Raw genomic sequence first — 18,715 nt, 5'->3', positions numbered from 1 at the left:
TGTCATTGTAGTTGGCTTCCTTCCCATTCGCCTCCCCTTCCTAGCTGGTCCTCCCCTTCCGCTCAGCCCGCCATATGGCTAGCAGTGCACACGAGTCTATGCTAATCCTTTTATGACTGTGAGTGCCAAGTCTGTACTGCAGCTTTTAACTCGACAGGAATTTAAATAAGTGAGAGATTACTCTGGACCAGGTTATCAGGGATCTTGATCTGCCTATAAATCAGAAAGTAGAAAGAAAAAGAGAAGGCTTTCCAGGTGGAGAAACTAATGAGTGAAAGATAAGAAAATGTTTAAGTGCAGAATGATGATAGGAATTTGCTTAGACGAAAGAGCTTATGGAAACAGAGATGAAAATATAGTTTGGGGCTAAATTGTGCATGTTTTTAACGCTAAGATATTGCAGTTGTATGTAATACAAAGTCATTGAATATTTTTAGCGCAGGGTTGTCATATTTAAAAGCAACATTGTAAGCATTGGGTTATGTAAACATGTTTAGTATTGCTTACTTGCCTTGCTGAGTTGCCTTGTTTTATTGAAGAGACACTGTAATCATCAAAATGATATAACTGGGGCTCATATAACTGGCATATATCATCAACTTTAATGGCTTAGATTGTGAAGAAAAGCCAAGAAGTAATCTATCCCTGCTGTTCATTCCTCCCTGTATTTACCTGCTTTGCCATGTGACTTTGCATCCCCTTGTCCTACAGGCAGAATACAATTCCCACTCATTGAGATTAGGCTTGACCATATGACTGGCCCTAAGCAGTACTGTGTGCCAGTTCTGAGCCTAGAGCATAAGAGGTCTTGCATCACTCCCCTTCAGCCTCTTCCATCTCTCAAAGTAGTTCTCTGGTTAATGGAAAATGAAACCGACATGGAGCAAATCTAAACCTCACTGCAACTTGAAGCCAAACCCAGTTGAGCTCAACCTAGACAGACTAACACCCAGCTGACAAGCAGACATGTGGACGAGAATGAATTATGTGTGTCATAAACCACCATCTGCTTGGGGTAGCATTAAACAGCATCCTTGTTGAAATAACTGATCCATGCACCTTTTGTTTTAACTGGTAGAAGAATATAATCCAAACATAAATGTGAATAGTTTACTATGTGCCGGAAATGCTAGACCAAAATATTGTAATGATTTCTAGCAATCATTATATGAGAGATAAAACCAACAATCAAAATCATGGGGAAACTTAATATTATGCCAATAAGAAAAGAGTGAAGGAACTGAGGGCATATATGTTACAGAAGAAAACGTGAAGGCAGGAAGAGAGGACTATAAATTCAAATATTTGGATATATATCAGTTAACAAGTAATTAAAACCTGGCTCAGATTGATTCAGCATCAAAGAATTCATATACCTGGACATTCTGAGCTGGAAGGAGTTTCAGACTGAACTCAAAAAGATCTCCAGCTTCATTGCTCTGAGTCTCTATGTGCTAACTTTGCCTTCATAATTTTTTTTTCAAAGCATAGGATTTCTGTTAGTAACTGTGGAAAGGGTTTATGTGTTCATATCCAGCTGAAAGACAATGTGTTACTTCCAGACCTTTCTTTTGAGTAGGAAAGCACTTTCCCAGAGTTCTTAGCAAACCTTTCTTTGCATCCCACTAATCAGTATTGGGAACGTGTGCAGTGCAGGACTGTGGTGGTAAATTGACCTAAAGAAAGCCACTTTCTCTAAGTTCTGTCATATAAATGCTCCCATGATGGCTATTTCAAGCTACCAATGTTACACTATTGAAGCCAGAATAGCGAAGCGAGGTGCACAGTCATCTCTTGTGAGCCATTTCCAGCACAACAGTGGACACATGTCCCTTCTTGAAACAACCATTGGATTAATACATGGGATTGCTCTTCTTACTGATAACCACACATTGAAATCCTGAGTTTCTAAATTTTCTACAATAAATCTGTATTGCTTTTCTTTTTTTTCTTTTCAAATTTTTATTTAAATCCCAGTTAGTTAATATGCAAGCAATGTCAGTTTCAGGTGTAGAATTCAATGATTCACCACTTACATACAACATCCAGTGCTCCTCAAAACAAGTGCCCTCCTTAATACCCATCACCCATCTAGTCCATCCCCCCACCCACCTCCCTCCATCAACCCTGTTTGTTCTCTAAATTTAAGAGTCTCTTGGGGCGCCTGGGTAGCTCAGTCGGTTGAGTGTTCAACTTCAGCTCAGGTCATGATCTCATGGTTCATGAGTTCGAGCCCCGTGTCGGGCTCTGTGCTGACAGCTCAGAGCCTAGAGCCTGTTTTGGATTCTGTGTCTCCCTCTCTCTCTGCCCCTCCCCTGCTCGCACTCTGTATCTCTCTCTCAAAAGTAAACAAACATTAAAAAAAAACAATAAAAAGAGTCTCTTATGGTTTGTTTCTCTGGTTTTCTTTTTCCCTCACCTTCCCATATGTTCATCTCTTTTGTTTCTTACCACATATGAGTGAAATTGTATGGTATTTGTCTTTCTCTGTCTTATTTCGCTTAGCATAATACATTCTAGCTCCATCCACTTCATTGCAAATGGCAAGATTTCATTCTTTTTGATGGCTGTGTAATATTCCATTATATGTGTATGTGTGTCATCAGTCAATGGGCGTTCTCTTTCCATAGTTTGACTATTGTTGGTAATGCTACTATACACATCGGGGTGAGTCTACCCCTTTGAATCTGTATTTTTGTATCCTTTGGGTAAATACCTAGTTGTGCAATTGCTGGGTCTTAGGATAGTTCTGTTTTTAACTTTTTGAGGAACCTCCATACTGTTTTCCAGAGTAGCTGCACCAGTTTTCATTCCCACCAATAGTGCAACAGGGTTCCCCTTTCTTTGCGTCCTTGTCAACACCTGTTGTTTCTTGTGTTGTTAATGTTAGCCATTCTGACGGGAGTGAGGGGATATCTCATCATGGTTTTGATTTTTATTTCCCTGATGATGAGTGATGTTGAACATTTTTTTATGTGTCTGTTAGCCATCTTTATGTCTTCTTTGAAAAAATGTATATTCATGTCTTCTGCCCATTTATTAACTGGATTATTTGGTTTTGGGGTGTATTGCTTTTAAAGATGGAAAAAATACTACTTTAAAGGAAAGACTATACCAATGAAAAAGTATTTATTAAAAGTAAGTCAGCATTATTGTATTTATTCATTTGGCTATAGAATTTGTCCAGAGAACTTCAGAACCATTCTCAATTTTAATATTATATAATTTATTTTTAATATTTAATATATTTTAATATTTTTAATTTTACTATTTTAGTATAATGAGTCATAGTAGTCATAAAGAACAGTTAGAATAATTAATTCTCCTAAGAAATTAATGTTCAGTTCAATACTTACTGCATACCTACTATGTTCTAGGTACTACATTTTGTTCTGAAAAAAATAAAAAAATGAAATGAAATTTACTGTCAAGTAAATTTAATGGAGGAAATAGACAGATGTGCCAAAGATTAACATAGAGCATTGGGTGGCAAACTGTAGTCCATGGGCCTTATTTGGATTGCTACCTGTTTTTATAAATAAAGTTTTATTGGAACACACCTACACCCATTTGTTATGTATTTTTCTGTGACTGCTATCACACTACAAAGATAGACTTGGATAGTAGCAACAGAGACCATATGGCCCACAAAGCTTTACATATGGCACTTTACATATAAATTTTGCAGACTCATATCACGGAGCATGACCATCACTGAGTTATACACCAGGTGAATTGGGAACACAAATAGGGGCATCACAATCAATTTCATTCACTGAGAGGGATTTTTAAGCAGAAAGTAATGGAAATTCAATATCAGTGTACTAATTACTCCAAATCTGAATGGCTGTCCATATGTAGATAAACATCTTGAAGATTAGCTGAACCTGTGAGATATTTTAGTTTCTTTTAGATACAGCATGACAAAAAGAGTTGATTAAGCGCAGCTATGTTCATTATGGTTTGTGAATTATTGTTTGACTCTGTCAAACATAAAATGATTAAATCATGAGTTGTTTTATTTAAAGCAGTGAAATTCAAAGTAAAACTCTCTTAAGTGTGACCTTTTATATAATGGCCACAATTCATTTGCTGCATTCTAGTGGTATGTCATATAAAATCAGTCTTTCCAAACTATCTCTTTTCTCAGATCAAAGGTCTTATGTATCTTGAATTATTTTATTCACTTTCTTTTCCTTTTAAGATTTTATTTTTAAGGAATCTCTACACCCAACATGGGGCTCGAACTTACAACCCTGAGATCAAGAGTCACATGCTCTATCAACTGAGCCAGTCAGGTGCCCCTCTTGAATTATTTTAATTTGTTTTTTGGTTTCCATTTGGAGTATTCATTGAATAGTATATTTCAAAGAGCCTGAATTCATTTAACACAATTATATTACTGTGATAACACTTAATCATTTATTGAACATGTTTTCCTAAAGTATTCTGATCTGTGTTCCAAAAAGAAATAGTCAAAATAAGCTTATAAAAAATTTTAACCTCTTATTTCTTCTTCACTGTGTTCTAACCTTGATCCACTTTAATGATATACATGCCTTTAATAATGCATTTTTTTATCTAAGTCACTTTTTTTCTTTTTTAAGTTTTTATTTAAATTCCAGATACCTAAGTCACTTTGCATCCAAATTATATACATCAAAAAAATAAAAAATGTGGCTGTTTTAAATGCAGTGATTATTCAGAAATGAAACCTGTTGTGTAAGTAATTGGATGCTGAATCTACAAAATGAAGGGCATACTTACTGTTTGTTTTCTTAATTCAATAAAGAAAAGAGTAATCTGAAATTACTCATATGCTTGAAGGAAGAGGAGAGTCCAGAACTCCTAATGGTCACTATATCATGGTCCCCCTTTCCAAATATCTAGTGCTTCAACGACAAGATAAACACCAGGCCTCGGTCACCCAGTGTTCAGTGGTCTCCTGGAAACACTACCTCTTGTCCACCTTCACAACATGATGACAAGTAGGAAGACTGGCCCTGGAGACCAGTCATCTCTGTGAGAGCCTTATCCCTCCTTCCTGTGCCCCAACAACCACAAGCTCACCATCTCAATAAGACTTTCCTGATTCCCCCATCCAAGCTGCTGCAGTCTGCTCCCTCACAGGAAGTAACAACTCTGTCCTTTCAATGCCACCGGTTAAAAACAGGGAGTCATTCCTGTACCTTTGCTCTCACCTCCCCCCATATTGTATCCCAACACATTGTATTTTCTCTGCTTTCCAAGTGTTTGCCAAATCCAACCAATCCTAACCACCTGTAGAGATACCACATTACCTTCATCTCTGGTCCAAGTTACCACAATCTTTGGTTAAAATTATTGTAATATTCTCTTATTCAGCCTCATTTGTTTAGTCCTTCGACCTCTAATGTTTATTCTCAGCACAACAGCCTAGGTAGTTTGTTTGTTACTTGCTTGAAGATGTCAAACTTCTTTTTCTTAAATGTTATGTATTTTATTTTTTTTTAAGTTTGTTTCTTTATTTGTTTATCTAGTAGACTCTACACCCAATGTGGGGCTCAAACTCACAACTATGAGATCAAGAGTCACATGCTCTTCTGACTGAACCAGCCAGGCACCCCAAGATGTCATGCTTCTGTTCACAACATGGCAATAGCTCTGCATCATTCTTAGTATAAAGGCCAAAATAATTGAAATGGCCGGTGTACTCTGACTTCCTGCTCTCTCTCTGACCTCAACACTTCACATTAAGTGAAATTAGAATAAATATGTTGTGTTTTGCTTTAAGTTGAATCAAAAGCATTAAACCCAATAGAAAACAAAAGTACTACGGTTATATAAATGGTATTCATTGAACAGTTATTTTAGGTCTGCCACACCTCCCCTTATTTGCCACACATATTCTTGTGATCACAGTGAGGTGGAAGTTTTCAGCACACAAAGATTATCATCAATGAACCTCACCTATGCAGTATTCCAAATTGAGTAAGAGGCCAGATTCCACGTTTCATCCCCCCTCATTCAAGTGCTCTGAGGATATGAATCTCCAATGATCATAATGTTTACGATCGCCAGCATTAATATTTTAACTTGGTGATTTGGAGCCTGATATCTTGAACAATCTAGACCTAAGGCCCCTGTAGGGAATACACTGAGAGCAGTTCCAGACATGAAGGCTATCATGGGCAGATTTTGTGGGTCTACGAAGAAATGCAAACATATTTCCCATTTGTCATATTTGGGACTATAAAGGACAAGTTATTCCAGATCACATCAGTGGAGGTGAATATATCAATAACACAAAAGTAAGATTATTAATCAAAAAAGACATGATCTTAATCAGGTGGTATGCAAACTTGTTTTCTCTCAGAACAGTTCTTCATGATGATCAGAAATTGACAGTATACCATGGGGATCAAGAGTGCAGACTCTTGAGCCAGGCATCCTAGTTTGAATCCTGCCTCTGCTCCTTATAGCAATTATGTTCTGTGCCTCCATTTCCTTATGAATATAATAATACTCATCTCCCAAGATTGATTCACTGTGAAGCTAATGGAACTTAAACTTTGGGACTCACCACATATATAAGTTCTTTTACAAATGAGGAAGAAAATCAGGGCTAACTGGAAGCATTTTATAAAAGTCATTTCTAAAAGTGTAATTGAAGTTTCTCATAAGAGAAGGATCAGCTCCAAAACCCCAGTAGTTCCTTACAGTATCTTTTCACACTCGTGTAAATATTCATTTTCATTCCAGTTCCTCTGTTCATAATCTCGTATTAATTTTTTATAAAGAGTGCCTTGCATTAGCCTCAGGTACCACAAAATCTGGACACCCCCTGCCTACCACCTAGGATTTTTGTGAGGATTAGAGGCGCTATTATGTTTTAGGTACTTAGAACAATGCCTGGCATGCAGGTAGAAACTGTTAGCCATTATTATAAATAGGTTACTGAACAGTGATTAAGTATTGGTTAGTTATATAATTTTGTGAAAAGGAATTAGTTTTGAATGGCAGTGTCAGGGGTCTGAAGCCTTACTCTAGGAAAATACCATTGTTCTCCCAAAGCAAGAAGGACATGAAATGATTAGACTTCTACTGACTGAAGTTCATTGCTATATCACTAAATTTCTAATAGTTCAATTAGTATGCTCAAGTGCCGGAATCCTATGTCCACTTGTTGAAAATATCTTGGACTCTTTTCTTATTTCTGTAAGCATGGTTTTAAATCTTTAAAAAGGTGATTTATGTATTTGTTTTCTTAATTAATTATTCCCTACCTTCCATTACCTGTGCTCTTGGCTCTTAGAATTTGTGTTATATATACCTTCTGGAAAGATTAATCATTTCTGTTAATCTCTAATATACCTCAAACGTGTATTCGTTTAGCTTTACAACCTGCATAATTTCCCCAGTTTTATCCTCTAGAATACCAGTTTGGTCTTTATTGCTTCCTAGCTAGTATTTACTCTATGCATTGAATTATTATTTTTAATCACATAACTTCTGTATTTCCTGGACTTCTTTTCTTTCTCTTAGTTTTTTTATACTTATTTAATTTTGTTTGTAATTATATATATTAATTCAAATTATTGGACATCATAAAATTTTATTATCTTATCTAAATTTTGTTCAGTTAATTTTGGTCTTAATATGTATATGTGTGTGTGTGCGCACACATGCATGTGTGTAGGTCAGGTTTTCATTTGTTTTTTCCATGGCATTGGTTTGCCATTATTTTATAGTAAGCTGTTTTTCTGGTCCGTATACATGGATGGTGGAATAAGTTAATTAAGGCACCTAATAGTAGATTTCTCTACAGTTAGGGAGAATTGTTTCTTCAATATTTTTTTTTTCTTGATTTGAACTGCTGACATCAGTGTCTGGAGGACACTTTATTCTATGAGTGGAACACATTAGAATATTTTACTACTAGCTCAAAGGAGTTTTCCTTGATTCCACACCCTTACATTTTCCCACCATAATACCTTCTCTTGTGAAAATACTGGACATAAATTAAATTCTTCTTTGCTTCTCTTTCAGACCCAAATATCATGAGTAGTATCTCTTCTTTTGATGATTGAACCCATTTTTCAAATACTAAGATCTTGGGTGAAGAACACATTTCCCTTAGTTATCTGCTTAGGACAGGAGGAGCTGATAGTCTAATTGCTCTTCAGAGTGCTGATTCTTAATAAATTACTCCAGTGAGTAACCGTGGTAAGTATTCTCAAAGACGGCCTCCAGTTTCCCTGAATATTCACAACCTTGTATATTCCCCTTCCATGATGAAACTGGGCTGGCTCTGTGACTCATTTAATTCAATGGCATGTAATGAAACGATGTTGTGCTAGTTCCAGGCCTCAGCTTTAAGAAGGCCTGACAACTTTATGCTTTCATGCTCTTGGGAGTGCTGAGTTATTATGTAAGGAACCTGACTGTCCTAACAGCGGTGTTGTTTAGAGACCATATGGAAAAGCCACAAGGAGGAGAGGCCCTGAGACTATATAGAAATAGTGAGAGACACAGTCATCCTAATGACCTGAGCTCAACTCTTCAGCTGTCCCCAACTATGTGTCAGACATAAATGAAGCATCTTGGGTATTCCAGTCCAGTTGACCTTCTAGATGTTTGCAACCCAAGCTGGAATCACATGGAGCAAACTGCCCAAATGAGCCAGTCAGCTCAGAGCATCATGAAAAAAAAAAAAAACAACAAAATAAAAATCCGGTAATGATGACAATGGCAACAACAAAACAGTTGTTTATTTAAATTACTAAATTTTTGAAGGGTATTTATATTTTTACGTAGGAATATATTAAGAATATCCTAAATTCTCTTGGGAAAACCTTGAATCATCACCTGAGAATCCAGTATCCTTTCCATAATACTCTAAGTCTCAATTCTCTCAATTTTCCAGAAATTCCTAAAAAAAAAAAAAAAAAAAAGTTCCTAGTGACATTTTTTTTTCCTGACCTACAATATAAATTTCATATATTTTCTCTCATTTCATTGGTACTCTAAGAAGAAGACAAGGTCATAAATGTTCTCAGTTTACCATTATGAACTAGAGGCCAATATGTATAATCTCTAATTATATAGATGATGAAACTGACAATTTGAAAGTTTAAATATCTTGCTTAAAATCACAACTAGTCATATCTGGAATTCACATTGTTTCTATATTACATATTCAAAGGGAGTAAAAGTATATTTGTACTATATTTTACTATATTTGAAAATTGCATTTTATTACACACACACACTCTCCCTCTCTCTCTCTCTCTCTCTCTTTCTCTCTCTCACACACACACACACACACACACACTCACACTGGAGATCCCTCACCTCATTCCAGAAGTGGTAACATCACATCTAGTTACCATTTGTCAGAACAAGCCATAAGGCTCCAAACTAACTTTAAGGGAAATTAGGAAAACTTAGGAAACTCAAGAAATGTGTATTAAATACTAATTGACTCTCCGTGCACTACTTGATAAATTGGTCCACTCGAGTCATCTTGAAAAGACCCTGTCTGCTGGATAAAGGATCTAGCAGCAAAAAAGATGAAATTTCTTACCAAGAAACTTAAATGTGTCTTCAATTTATTGTCTCTTAAATTGTAACCTAGCATTCGATATGTAGTTGTTAGAATTGCTTCTAGACAAGTACCACCCTTTTTATTTCACTTAGAAGTAGTCACCTCAGGGTGCGTGGGTGGCTCAGTCGATTGAGTGTCCAGCTCTTGATTTTGGCTCAGGTCATGATCTTACTTACAGTTGTGAGACAGAGCCCCGTGTCAGGCTGTGTGTTGACAGCGTGGACCCTGCTTGGGATTCTGTCTCCCTCTCTCTCTCTGCCTCTATTCCTGCTCAGGCTCTCTCTCTCTCAAAATAAATAAACCTAAAAAAAAAAAGTCACCTCATTTTTGTTTTGTTTGTTTATATGCATAAATGAATAATGCTTCATCAAAAAAATCAAAGAAGACCGTATTATGCAGGTTAGGGAATGGTGTTGTGCATCATCTCATTGTTACCCTACACAGCAATCTAGAAAAACATGTGTTCAGGTGGCCCAGCTTCAAGATGGTGACAAGCTACCTGACTACCTGATCCGTACAAGACTATGCAGAAATGAGAACTAAGCCGTCATTCTGTTAAGCCACAGTAAACCTTAGCATTAACCTCAACAATAAAGGCGTCCCCCTTAACATCAAGAGAACTCCTTTGGTCTTCACCAAAGTATGGGGATCAATTTACCTAATGGTAGTTCCCGTCACATATAGCATTACTCTGCTTCTTACCTTCCCACTTTTTCACACGTCTTCATGTATTCTCCCAGATACTCGAGGATATGCTGGGTTTGTCCAAGATCTTGTTAGTGCTCTGCTCCAGCAGTGTTATACGGGGACCCTATCAAATTCTACAATTCGGTAAGAACTCAGAGTGGGTCTCATGGGGACCCTAAGATTTGAACTGAGGAATGGAGAGAAATGTCATAGCATTCTCCTGTGAAATTCTTCTTGCAAAAAAATATTAAGGAAGTTTCAGCTTTTTCTTATATGCCGGAGACATGGATGATGGTCATGAAACCAGTTTGGTTACTGCTTTGTCCCTTAGGCCTTGACGTGTCTAGGGTATCCTTTTAGAATGTTTGAGCTCTTACCCTCCATTACTGTCAGCTTTGGGTCTCAGAAATCTGAAGACCATTTTTATCACTCTGTTATAAATAGGATTTATTTTCTTAGAATTTTTATTATATAACCTTGTGTTTAAAACAGATGCAATAATGCATTCTGAAGTATTTCTTTCAATTTTCTTTCTTATTTTCCTTATAATTCCCTGATTTTGCTTTTTCCCAAAACTCAAACTGATATATGGATGGTAGTTAACTAGTTTGGGATATGTGGTTATGGGAACAAGGCCAGCTCTATTACCCACACGTCAAATCCTGGTCATTACTCAGTGACTGCTAAGAAGCCACTTTCAAGATCTGTAAGAAAAGAAAATCAGTTACAGATCCTGATACTAATCTAAAATCAACAAGAAAAGTTTTAGACATAAAAGATAGGACTATATTCAAAGAAGGGGAAAAAAACTTAATAGGTAACAGTACAATGCTTTTTTGGAAGCAGTCCTACTACCTAAATTCTGAATGATGGGTTATATTTTTAAAAGAAATAATTATGTGACATGATAGAGGTAATAATTATCACTACAATGGCAGTCATATTACAACATATAAATGTATCAAATTAACATGTTATACACCTTAAATTTACACAATGTTATATGTCAGGTATGTTTCAATTAAAAAAGAACTTACTAGTTATACTTTAAGAGATCCCTGAAAAGCCATCCAAGTTCCTTGGTAAGGAATTATGTGATCTCTCTCTCTCTCTGTCTGTCTCTCTGTCTCTGTCTCTGTCTTTTAGAAATTATGTTATCTCTTGATTGCAAAATATATTATTAAAAGTTTAGCAGTCTTTATGCCCATCAAAATGTTAAGAGAACTACACGGTAGTATGGTCACTGTGATAGCCAGAATACTGATCTCCTAAAGATGTTGGTAGTCTAATCCTCAAACCCTGTGACTATGTTACTTGACATGATAAAGGGACCTTGTAGATGTGATTAAGGTTAAGGACATTGAGATTCACAGATTGTCCTGGATAAGCCAAATTTAATGATATGAGTCCTAAAAAGTGGAAGAAAAGGACAAAAGAGGAGGTCAGTGGGAGGACAGCATAAGAAGGACTCACTGCCCCATTGCTGGTTCTGAGAAGAGGGAGTTTGCAAGGATAAAGAAAGGGCTCTCCTAGAGGAGAGGGCTTAGGACAGCCCTCAGATGACAGGCAGCAGGAAATGGAGATCTTTTGGAACTGAATTCTGTCAGCGTCTGAATGAGCAAGGAGACACATATTCTCCTAGAGCCTCCAAAAACGAATGCAGTCATACCAAACCTTGATTTTAACCCAGTGAGACTCACATCGGACTTTCGGCTTAAGGACACTAAGATAATAAGTTTGTATTGTTTTAAATGACTATGTTTGTGACCAATACGTTATAGCAGCAATAGGAAATGAATACAGTGACTGCCAAGTAATGATAGTTTTCCTTAACATGGCAATGTAAAGTTTTCTTTAAACATCTTACCTGTCAACTGATTGTCTCAGTTCTGTATTTTACTGGTGGCTCTCAGCAGTGAATCTTGACAGTTGATTAAATCTGTGGTGTCTTTCATCCACAGTGATTAAGCTCTGTTGCTTGCTTCTTCAGTCATTGGTCCTCTGTGTGGAGACACCCATGGGCAACTGCATACTTACCTGTTACTCTTTCTGGTACATTTTATGAGTAGTCTGATACCGTTGCCGGTGTATTATTTGGGCAGCCTATTAGATAGATCTTGATTGCCACATCTGCCGGTTACTGGCTGTGAACCCTTGGGTAATTAAACTCGCCATCTGAGCTCTAGTTTTCTGTTAAAAAGAGAAGAAGGAAAGATTCACGTTTCCTTTGTAAAGATTGTAGGAAGGCTCCATGAAGAAGTCATATTGCGAAGGGCTCATCACAATGGCCTACATTTGATAAATGCTATATCGTATCTCCTCTCTCCCCCTTGTTTGTTCATTCAGCACATATTTAATGGGCATTTACTATTTGTTAAATATTCTCTTTGGCACTTGCGATACTTCAGTGTACAAAAGACAAAAATCCCTCTTCTCATGAAACATATTCTAGTGTAACCTTCACTGCTTGCTCTAAGGCATTCTCTCTGTGTTAGCACAAGTAATATATTGACGTGCTGCGCAGTGCCATGCATTTATCATTTCTGGTTAATCTTGTTTCTTTTCCCTGGGACTCAAGAACTCTTTGCTGATTCAGAACTATGTTTATTCTCTATAGAATGCCCTCATGCATTGTAGTGAAGAATCACTTGCTGTCTCTCTTTAGTAATTAAGGTAGAAATATCTAAAAGTGAAGAGAACCAAGTAATAATCGTCTATTCTGGTGGTCCACACCACAACACAGATATAGAGACAGGGCCTATAAATAGGAAAATAGAAAAAAAATAGGAAAAACTTAAAAACATAAGAAATCTGTAGTGAGAGATTTTGAAAAAAAAATCAAAGAAATAAAAACCGAACTGGAAACCCTGTGTAAAATTTCAGAGAAATGTCTTAGCCATAAAAATAATTCATGAACATTCTTAAAGGAGAACCAATTTTGGATAATGATATCCAGGACTATTGTTAGCTATACTTAATAACAATTTCAAAATGAAGTTTTCAAGTTGAACAGATGGCTCTATTTCAACAGTGCTACTATTAGCTATGCAATATAAATAAGTTTCGTTTGTTTGCTTATGTTTAGGTGCCAATTATATTTTTATTTACCTTATTCATTTTTAATGTTTTTTTTTCCAGGCATGATTTTTCTAAGAAGAAAAAGGATAAGCTAATTTTAAGTTGTAAAATTAGCATTTTGTCTAAAAATACACAATGTATCTCTTAGGCAAATGATGGTTTACATTGAGTTTCCCTTTTTTGTCATTCAAACTCAGCACATAAAAAAAATATTTTCTGTTGAATAATTTTTATTTTGCATTTTGTATCTAAAAATTGCCCTTGGGACAATTGAAAAATCTTAGCTCTTTGAATTTCTGGTGACTCTAGTAAAACTGATAGCCGTCTTCCATATGTTTAGCCTTTCCTCTACACAGGGCCCTTCACATACAATTGAGCAAACATCAGAGTAAACCCAAGTTTATTTTAGAGTAGAGGTCCACATTTGTAGCTGGGAATAAATCCATACAAATACGAATCAACGCTAACTTCTAAAAGCTGCCCAAATTCCTTGCAGTGGCAAGTGGTTTATGAAACAAAGAGAGTTCTCCTTTTCAGCTGCAAGTAAAAGAGATGAGTTTGGCCAAGCAGGAAGGTCATAGACTGGAAGATAAGAACCGGGAGGATAGAAGTCTGGCGAAAGACTGAGAGAATTGGTTGGGGGGTGTGAATGTTTTTTCCAGAAATGAAAAGAATTTCCATAAGAATATAAGGTGGGTCTCCAGTGAAGTAGCCAGAAGCCACAGCTATAAGTAAAGGACTTCTACAGAATGTCTTTTGGCTACTCAGTCAGATCCTCAGAACTCAGTCCAGTTAAGCCATCACCCACTAATACAGAAGTCACTCTGCCTCTCTTTCCCCTAACCTCACCAAAACAGATGGCTTCCAATGGAATCTCCTTCAGCTTGAGCAATGGATCATGCTCTTGGTGCATCCTCTCTCCCGATTCCACCCCCCCCCACCCCCCCCCCCCCCCCGCCCCGGCCTTTTCTCCTCTTCACCTAATACTCACTCATCCTTCAGAACTCCATATCAGTGGCTCTTCCTCCAGGAAGATTTTGACTCCTTCCCCAATGTACATAAGGCACTTTTCTTCTATCAAGTTCACTCTATGACCCCTGGTCACAGCACACATCATACTAGCATGTTTGGTTTAATTGTATGTGCTATTTCGTGGACTCTAACACATTTGGGAAGGTTTCTGCCAGTATTACTAGCAAATCCCAGACGCTTGGCTTGTGGTATTGTAAATACTGAATTTGTGGAGGAACTGAACTAAAACCCGGGAAATTAGACTATTTAGTTCAAAGTGTGACCACAGTTAGTGCTTCCCCCAGGTCCCTTCAGATTTCCTTTATCATTTCTGTGAATTTAAATTTTCATAGCTCATTCAGTCAACTAAAATGCTTTTATATTCCATCAGACGGAGAGAAGCCACCATTAGCACCTTATAAATGGTTTTATAGCTACCTAAAAGTCAGAACTAGGGGCGCCTGGGTGGCGCAGTCGGTTAAGCGTCCGACTTCAGCCAGGTCACGATCTCGCGGTCCGTGAGTTCCAGCTCCGCGTCAGGCTCTGGGCTGATGGCTCAGAGCCTGGAGCCTGTTTCCAATTCTGTGTCTCCCTCTCTCTCTGCCCCTCCCCCATTCATGCTCTGTCTCTCTCTGTCCCAAAAATAAATAAACGTTGAAAAAAAAAATAAAATAAATAAATAAATAAAAGTCAGAACTATATCAGAGAAGGGGTTAAGAAGTAATGCTACCAGACTACATGAATCGGAAACATAAATCCCAACATATGGAGATTTTGGAATTGAGATTTAGTATATAAAAACCACTGAAGCTTTTTATAATTTCACTCACCAAAAAGTATCTTTGAGCATTAAGTTAGCATAACAATGTATAAATCAGAAGCATAAATAATAATATAAAATTAAGTATCTCTTACCAACTGTAGTCTTAAATTTTATTTCCAGATGAATAGTTCACAGAATCTTTTCCTTTTTTTTTTTCCTAATCAAAATAACTCCTCCTCCTGATTCTAAAGCAATGAAATGAAATGGCTAAAATCATGTTATTTTATGATAACAATTTTACAGCTGCTAAGAGGGAGACATTTTTAAACCTCCCATATCTATTATAAACGACACTGAAATTATCATCCTTAGATTGAAGAAAAGGGTGAAATATTTGTCACAATCTAGTCTCTCCACCCCACCGTCCTGAGAAGAATGCTGTGACTCAGATTACAGAGTGCATGCAGCCTTGCTTAATTTCAGTCTTCTGCAAAAGGAGGAGAGATTTGGGCCTGAGGAGATAAATAGAGATCAGAACAAAGAGAAGCTAGTCAGTTCATGTGAGTCTCTCAACACCCTGGGTGGTAAGCCCACAGTCATCCAAGAAACAGATGCTAGGCTGAAAATTCAGTTCAGGGTGTCAGAGAATTGCATTGAACCTTGTATTTTGTTTTTCTCACGAAGAAAAAAGAAAACAACATATTTAATTTATCAAACCAGAAGCATGTTTTTTCAGAGATTTTGTGCTGATGTTCTGCTTTAATTTCACATTCTCTACTGTGTCCAAGTAGCCCTTCAAAATTATGTCGACCCATTTTTGTGGTAATACATCTCCCATGAAGAGTCTCAAGCAGTATAGTCAACATGGCCATCACAGAATGCTTGACTTTTATTTAGCATAATAGAGCATGAGTCATACATTTAAAACTTTAATATATATCTTCTGTTTAAAGACTAATCTTGTATTAGAGGGAACTAGACAGGTAGCAGAGCGAGCAAATTACATTAGTGACAAAACTATAAGGAAACATTTAATTATCTGGAAAAAGAATATCGTGAGGCACTTTCCTCTTGCACATCCATCTCTCACATTTATTATGCAGCTTTGAAAAAAAAGAAGGGACCAGTACACTGATTGGGTATTGCACTTACTAACAGAACATAAGTTACTCTCTGTCGAGTGTTTCTAAGGGGAAGTATCGCTGTTGTTTGGCGACTTTTTTTTTTTTTTTTTTTACAGAATTGGGAATGCTTGGTCATGCTAAGAAACTTTAACAACCTAGCAGTATTTTTCTATTTAAGTACGCAGTCATATACTTAAAATACTTTTAAATGCAGGTAGATATCGTAAATGAAAATACAGCTATATGAACATAGATGTTGTAATGCAAAGAATTCGGATTTATTCTAAGCCTTGGTTTATAAACCAGTTTTTTTTCTTAGTCACCATTTACGATTCCACTTTTTCTCTCCTAGGCAGAGATAATGCATATTGTAGGGGACTTACCGTCAGGTGCTTTGTGCCTTCATTTGAATGACTGGTGGACTCCTGGACATGTCTTTTTCACTAACAACTTTTTAGAGTCTTACTAAACATTGGTAGGGTGGCTTGTAATCATTAGATATTGTAGAGGAGGAGAAATAATTTTTCCTCTGTCCTTCTAAGTTCTTGACAGAGACACTCCCCCACACACCGAGGAATAAAAGACAGATTAATAGGAGAAAAAGAAAACAAACAGAAGTTTAATTACATGTATGCCTTCTCTATGCATAGGAGACACCCAGGAAAACTGAGTAACTCCTGAAAATGGCCCTAGCCACCACCTTAATACAATCGCCAGCTAAAGACAAAAGAAGATGCTGGGGGTGGGGAGTCCGTCAAGGGAGGTTACCAGGAAGAGCACAGAAAACAAGACTAAGGATGTGGTGCATATTTAAATCGTTGCCTTCTCCAAGGATAAGAGTCTCTAGAGATTTAAAGTTATCTTTTTCTTCCTGGCACAGCAGGCACATCCTTACAAATGGAGATTTCCCATGTAAATGTAAATGTCTCCTAGAAAAAGGTGACTTCTACTTGGTATTCAGAGCTTTTTCTCTTGTGTGATGTTTCTTAAAAATAATCAGCCTAAAATAATCTGTAAACCACAGAGGCATATTGGGGGGGTGCATATTCTGCTTCAAATCAAATAATAATTTCTGTTTCAAAGAATGTGTTCATAGATAAAATGGATTCAAAATAGATCATTTAGGACGCCAGAGTGGCTCAGTCGTTTGAGCGTTTCACTTCGGCTCAGGTCATGATCTCATGGCTCATGAGTTTGAGCCCCGTATCGGGCTCTCTGTTGTCAGAGCAGAGCCCACTTCAGATCCTCGGTCTCCCTCTCTCTCTGCCCCTCCCCTGCTTGAGCTCGTGCGCGCTCTCTCTCTCTCTCTCTCTCTGTCGAAAATAAACATTTAAAAGAAAGACAACAACAACAAAATAGATCATTCAGTCTCCTTACAATATTCATTGTTTTTCAATTGATATGGTTAACAAAAGAAAAGTAGTGTTAAGGAAATAAAAATATAAAGAAACCACAGTAATACAGAATTCTAACACTAAGATTCCCAAGTCTAACTTTAATGATAATAATTACTCATGATAAGTTTGTGTATCTAATCAGAATTTAATAATTTATATATGAAGAATTGTGAAAAGCAATTTATTTTTTTATTATTTTTGTTTCCTCAAGCTCCTTCTAAACCCCGAGTGAGAAAGGAGGAGAGCTCCCCATTCTTTTTCAGTAGATTTCCTCCTTTTCCTCTTTCACAATATTGTCAAGAAGAAGTCATACTTTCAAGTTTTATAACAAAGAGAACATGATAAGAGAATTGTGAGAAGAATATAGATTTACCCAGGCAGTTTTAGAAGATAATATTTATCATTTTATATGTAAAAAGTATGAATGATAATGGCATATGTTCATTTAAAGTGCAGTTATGTCGGAGAGGAAGACTTTCCTCTGCCCTATGGTCCTTCTAGGTGGAATTAGAATCAAATTGACATGAGCCACATTAAGAGGAAAAAATCTAATAGGTGTACATATGGGAATCCACGTAGACAGAAAATTCCAAAGACAGCGAGGCAACTCCGAAGCTCCTAGGAGCTAAGGGGAGGGGAAGGGTCTGAGGATGGAAAGGCCATTAGCAGGAAGGAAAGGAGATGTGTGAAAAACAAAGGTTTCCTATTAGGTGGAGAGCACTCTTCCTGGCACTAGCTCTCCTTTCCAATGCAAATTTAGTTAGACATGGGGGACACAAAGAGCTTATTCTGCATCTGCTGGATTTTGACTCCTTTTAACTCAAAATAATCTTTATGCCAAAGTGGCCTATCCTGAGGCAGCCTGCCCTTGGCCCCTACAGATACAAATAAATCATATTTGTATATCTTATCAAAATAGTCTTGTAATTTAAGATGCTGAGAACACATGGCAGTGTTCTTTATTTTTATTCATTTTTAAAAATTATTTAAAGTTATTTATTGAGAAAGAGAGAGAGAGAGCAAGCGGGATAGGGACAGGCAGAGAGGGGAGAGAGAATCCCAAGCAGGC

This window comes from Leopardus geoffroyi, chromosome X (assembly GCF_018350155.1).
Source record: "Leopardus geoffroyi isolate Oge1 chromosome X, O.geoffroyi_Oge1_pat1.0, whole genome shotgun sequence".
NCBI lineage: Eukaryota > Metazoa > Chordata > Mammalia > Carnivora > Felidae > Leopardus > Leopardus geoffroyi.
Note: the sequence above shows the minus strand (reverse complement) of the source record.